We start from the raw sequence: 6,491 nt of genomic DNA, 5'->3' as shown, positions 1-6,491 counted from the left end.
TGGAAACAAGCAGAAACTCTGGGAAAATTTAGGCTTTGGAGAACCTTCTGCTGTGCAGGGACACCTTCCTTTCTCCTCTTCTCCTTCTCCCTCCTCTCCCCCCACCTTTTCCCATAGCTCTCTATTATTGAACACTGAGTATGAGTCTTTATGCATTTTACATACATTAGCTCCTTGTTTCTCAGAATCTTAGGAAGTCAGTGTTCTCATCGTCTCTGTTTTACAGATGAGGAAATTAAGGTGCACACCTGACACTTGCCCTTCTTTCTTTGTTTTACTTCATTCCTTTCTTTGTCTGATAGATGAAGAGTCCTAACTGACCCAAGAGATTAATTACTTAGGGAGGGATGACTTCTACTAAGGATTTAGCTCACTGGCTCTTCAAGTTGCTAGCTAGAATGTGGCATTGTTGCCTACCACTTTTTTTTTTTTAAGATTTTATTTATTCATGAGAGACACAGAGATCCTGAGGATCTCTGAGTGCCTCTAGCAAAGACTGCTTACCAGAGTGATTTGCTCTTCTTCCTGAGCATACAGCTAGACTAGATTCCTCAACCTCCCTTGTAGCTTAGAATAATTTCCAGCCAGGGGCACCTGGGTGACTCAGTTGATTAAGCATCCGACTCTTGGTTTTGGCTCCGGTCCTGATGTCAGGGTTGTGAGATCAAGTCCTATGTTGGACTCCACAATTGTAGAGAGTCTACTTGAGATTATCCCTCCCTCCCCACCTTCCTCTCTCAAAAATAAATAAATACATATTTAAAAAATATTAGTTTCCAGCCAATGAAATTTGAATGGAATTCTGCATGTGGCCCAATAGGCTCCATGCTCCCTCCTCTGTGCTCTTTCTCCGTCATCTGGCCATCTGCAGACAGATGGCAAAACCACACGATGGAGGAAATCCTTGTCCACGATTCTCTGGCTACATTCCTTAAAGAGATTTATTTAACCAATAGTGAGTAGAGCCAACAAGAGGCCAGACCCCTGGGGAGGAAAGATGCCTGCTGATGAGGAACACTGACATTGCATGGTTAAATCGCCAGGGAAGCGGCTTTTATTGTGTTAAGATGTTCACATCTGGGGACTTGCTTGTCACTGCAGCCAGTACTGACCCTAACATAGTCCTTAAGACCATCGTGGAATAGACAGGCCATACTAACCCACATTGGAACAATTATATGAGAAAGATGCAAACCATTCTGCTTGCACTTCCTGCAAATTCTATACCTTTTGTAATCCCTGTGTGTTGAGATGCTCTGCTAAACACAGTTGAATCTAATCTTATAAGAGAGTGTGACAATTATGTTGGTCCTTCTAGACATTGCCTACCTTTGCTTTGTGCCTCTTCTTGGTTCCAGTGTATGTCTGACTATGACCCTTGAGGTTTCCAACAATTTTAGTTTTGCCAGCTTGAACCCTCAGAGCCTCCGAAATACCACTTACTCCAAGGATGCCCTTTAGTACCTCCAGCCAAGGTTACTTTGGGTAACCAGCCCTCTGTCTAGAAGGGTTGGGTACCTGGACATGCAAAAATCCACACAAACCTGAAAGGTGACTCAATTAGCAAGTGGGTGATGACTTACACCCAGTATCTATGATAGCAGCCTTTCAGCTTATGATCTTCCCAGTAGATGCCTTAAGTACCTGATCTCTGCAACTTTATGGATTAAAAAACAAATAATCTGTTTCACTAAGTCTTAAACATTCCATATGGCTCAAAGCTAGTCTTGCTTATGGTAGGGTGACTAGGACACTTGACATGAGCCAGGCTAATGTTTACATCTAGGCCTTAAAAATCTCAGTTTCTAAGAGTATAGAAAGGACCCTGGTGCTGGAAGCTTGGACTGAGCATTTTAATGGTGTTTCAACCTCCCATTTCGCACCTAATGCCATGAAAACAGCTATTAACCACCTCTTATCCTCTGAACTGCCACCATATTGAGACCTCAACCCTTGAGAAATCTTGTCTGACCCGTAAGTGGGAATAAATGCTCATGACTCTAGAACCCTCCCAGGAACCAGACATCATGGAACCCTGGAAGGGCTCCCAATATCCCTTTGTTCTACATGTCAGCCACTAGGAGAGTGGTGGAGAGATTTCAGACAGACCCAAGTTTGAATCTCAACTTTGTCAAGCTATTAGATACGGGAGTTTTTCTGAGTTGTACCATTCCTCTTGTACTGTTTCCTCATCTGCAAAATGGGGCATATTTCTATCTTATGAGGACTAGCCATATCAAATGTAAACCCTCTGTAAATGTAGTTATTCTTGGAAATGAGGGAAATCCTCTTGCCAGTGAGTTCTGGCTGTCTTGGTGCTGGTCGGCCTTCATTCTCCTTCTCCATCTGGAAGCACAGGGCTCAGAATCCCATCCCTGCCACTTAACAAGTCATGTGACTTGTTTGATTGAATTTCTTTTCTTTTCTTTTCTTTTTGGATTGAATTTCTTTAAACTGTTTCCTCATCTTGAGCATGGGGATGATAACAGTACCAGCCCTGTAGCACTGTTGCAAGAATTAAGTGAGTTAAACTATATGAGGCAGGTAGAGCAGAGTTGGAGGTATCCATTAAATTATTGCTAGAGGAAGGGATTACCTACTGGTTCATGTTGTCTCCCCTTTTGGGCTAAAAGCTCTTTGGGGCTTGAAACCTTATCTCTCTACCAGCCACACACTCCCATTTGCTGCTGAATCTAGTCCTTGGGATGCTCAGTCTCATTCCATGGACTCGCTGGCTGCTCGTGGTGAGGAAAGGGCAAGCTGTGACCAGTCTATGAGGCGGTGAACCTTTGGCCACACACTCAGCCTGTGAGCCGTAGGTCTCATCTCTGAAGCAGACGGAGAAGCTGTGCCTGCAACACTGGTCCATTTTGTTACCAGAAAGAAGTCTTCCTGTGAGTACAGAGAATGGTGCAGGATCTGTTCTTAAATGTTTCTCATTGACTGTTCTTATTACAGGCTCCAGAGTTAGTGTATAATACAGGTCTCTAGCTCTCCTGTTTCAAGCCAACCTCCCAGGAAAAGGATGGAGGGAGGAAACCATCCTGTTTGGGGTTTGGATAATACCACTGCCAGAGTCTCAGGTAATCTCAGTGACATGTGACCAGATGACATATGGCACTCATCTCCATGCCCACAGCATGATTGATACTCCATGATAGTAGGAGTATCTCCTTATTCTGATTCCCTACCCCTGCCTGGAGCCTGCCTTCACCCCGTTGTCTCCAGGGAAAGACCACTCTGGCATCTGGCTCCGAGCTGTCACAGATAGGTGTTCCTCTTGATCCAGCAGAGTGGTAGGAGGCCAACCACCAGCCAGGGAGCATGTGAACAGGACCAGGCTTGGCCTTCTCAGCGTAAGGGCCCAGAGCTGAACCAGGCAGCCCCAGAGTGGGGAGCTGGGCTCCTGCCCAGCCAGTTTCCTGTGGGCACAGGCGAAGCCATCACGGTGATCTGTATTCACATTTGCATCCATCATCGTGTATTTTCTGAGCATATACAGCATCGGGAGCTGGAATTGCCTTCTGCTTTTCCCTGTGTGAGGGCTCACACCACCCAGGCCTACATTAGGAGCCTGAACATTCAGATGGTGCTTCCCCATTATGTGCCTTCTGCTTTCAAAGAAGGAAACACGGCCAGAGCCCCCACATTGTGTTCCCAGTATAAGGATTGTACATGTTCGTGCTCACAATCTCCAATGAGCACCTGGAGCCACACCTTCTCAGGATTTGCCATCTTCAAGAACTACTTGATTTCTAATTTATAAGTCAGTAATCCAATTGAACGGCTAGGTCCTACCATCCTTGTTCTAGGCACGGGGAGTGCAAAGGAACTGGGGGTGAGGAAGACCCACAGGAAACAGCCACAACACATATCATTAAATAAAAAAATGTGACCAGCCTCGATTACAAGGGTTGTCACCCATCCCCTGTCAAGAGACACACAGCCCCCCTTGCCTGAACCGTGGGGCACTGAATAGCAGCTTGTCTAGCTGAGGTGCTGGGGAATTTATCAAAGCCCACCTTAATGAAAAAGGCAGGACCACCTACCATGAACTTTTCTGTGTGACTTCATTCTTCAGCAGTCCTTGAGTGTAAATAAACTTGTTTACCAAGATCAGAATGGTGATGTTAATGAAGTCTTATTGGTGCCACCACAATGACAAGTAATTTGTGCCCAGTTGAACTCAGGAGAGTGGAGGAAATAACCAGAGAAATTGTATTTCTGTTCTAAAGTTTTCATACAGATGTCCTGGGCCAAAGTTAGTACAGTCAATATTCTCCTTTGCTTGTGATTGTGTGTCCCTAGTAGAGAAAAACCTTGTTACCATGTCTAATGTGGTAAACAAAATTATACCGTACGTAATGAGAAGAAAAGTGAAATAAGAAGCATTGATGAATGCACCAACGGGTGTAACCTTGGTGGCCAGTGTGTGGTTTTTATGAAATGAATGCATGAATACGAGGGCCCTAATTATTGCTTTCAATCGACAAAGTATGGTGAACATAGAGAAGGTTGCAGTACAACGCTGGCTGTGTTTCAAAGCAGCTTTAGACATAAATACAGAAATTCTTGTGCGCATGGCATTACATTAAAAAATCATTTTAAAAAGCATGGCAGTTTTTAATGCTTTCTTGGGTAGATTGGGTGGATGACTAATTTTGTTTTTGTTGTTCTGTAGCAGGGATCCACAGACTCAAGCCCGTGAGCCAGATCTGGCCCACTGCCTGCTTTTGTAAATAAAGGTTTATTGGGAAAAAGCTACATTCATTTGTTTACATACTGCCTGTTCACTGCTTCCATGATATACCTGCAGGGTTGAGTAGTTACAGTGGAGATCATCAAGCCCATAAGGCCTAAAATATTTGCAATTTGACCCTTTTTTTAAAGATTATATTTATTTATTTCAGAGAGAAGAGCATACAAGCTGGCAGAGGGATAGGGAGAGGGAGAAGCAGACTTCCACTGAGTGAGGAGCCAGATGTGGGGCTTGATCGCAGGACCCTGAGATCATGACTTGAGTCAAAGGCAGGCTAACCGACTAAGCCACCCAGGTACCCCCTATTTGGCCCTTTATAGAAAAAGTCACTGACCCCCTGTTCTGTTGGAAACAACTATTTCAGAGAAGATTCACAGACTATTGGTGAGGTGATGGCCAGATGGTGTGGTGAAAGAAAAAAAATCACATATTCCCAAATAAGGAGAAGGTAGAAACAGAGTATACACAGGAGAAATAGGGGGCCTTCGAGGAGGAGGTGGGTCCCAATGTGAACAGGCAAAGAGAAGGTTCTGTGTGTTGTGATTCTATTCTTTAATGAGCAGGCTATGCAGAGTATAAATCTAAATGGAACTGCTTGGGTACAAAAAGAAATTACCATGTAGGTTTTTATAGAGGTATTAAACATTTTATCAACTCATGGGATCTCTGACTCACAAATAAATGGCCTCAGAATCAGAACTTCAGTAGAGGGAAACATCTCTTTGGAGACATCAACATGGGAGGGAAGGATCCTAACTTCCCCCTTGCCAACTGGTGGGGAGGGGGTGGTGGTGGTGGTATTTAAAGCAGTTGGCTTCTCTCACTTTTAAGGCTTTGTGTGAAGGCCATCACCCAGGCTTGTACTGTTGCTGCCACTGCTGAGAAAAGAAACATGGAACATCTTTCTCAGGCCGGAGGCATCGATTGCTCAATAGGGTTCATTAGATGAGGCCAGTACCTACCTGTTTAACAATTCTGTGTTTGGATTCAGTGGCCCAGTGGGTCATAAAGCAGGTGCTGGCTATGGATTTTATGGGTGATGGGGATCTTTGAATCCTAGAGGTGGAGGTGTGGGATCTCTCAGGGTAGACACTCCATAATGTGACAATTAATACAGTAAGAACATGTTAGCCCGGATAGCCCAATGTCTGGGCCATCTTAGACGAAAGGTGACTTCTGCTTCAAAAAGTCCTAGTAAAACTTTTACTGCTGCTCTGCACGCCTTTCCTGCTCTTTCACCGCGAGAGAGGCCTGTGCTCACCGTCTGGCAATAACAGCACCATGTGTTCAGCAGCAACTCCACGATAGAAATAGTGGCTAACCCCTGTCCAGGCACTGCTGGAGAGCTTCCATGGACTCCCTTCTTCCTTTAGTGCACACAACCCAGTGAGGAGGCACTAGTAAGACACTTTACAGACAAGTAAACTGAAGCACAGAGAGGTGAGGGAACTTGCCCAGGACCACACAGCTAGAAAGTAGGGGAGCCGGGCAGCATGAGACAGGCTTTAAAAGAAACATTTAAAACAGACCTCAGGGGATCCCTGGGTGGCGCAGTGGTTTGGCGCTTGCCTTTGGCCCAGGGCGCGATCCTGGAGACCCGGGATCGAATCCCACATCAGGCTCCCGGTGCATGGAGCCTGCTTCTCCCTCTGCCTGTGTCTCTGCCTCTCTCTCTCTCTCTCTGTGACTATCATAAATAAATAAAAAAATAAAAATAAAAAATAAAACAGAC

The sequence above is a fragment of the Vulpes lagopus genome, chromosome 4 (assembly GCF_018345385.1).
Source record: "Vulpes lagopus strain Blue_001 chromosome 4, ASM1834538v1, whole genome shotgun sequence".
Classification (NCBI taxonomy): Eukaryota; Metazoa; Chordata; class Mammalia; order Carnivora; family Canidae; genus Vulpes; species Vulpes lagopus.
Note: the sequence above shows the minus strand (reverse complement) of the source record.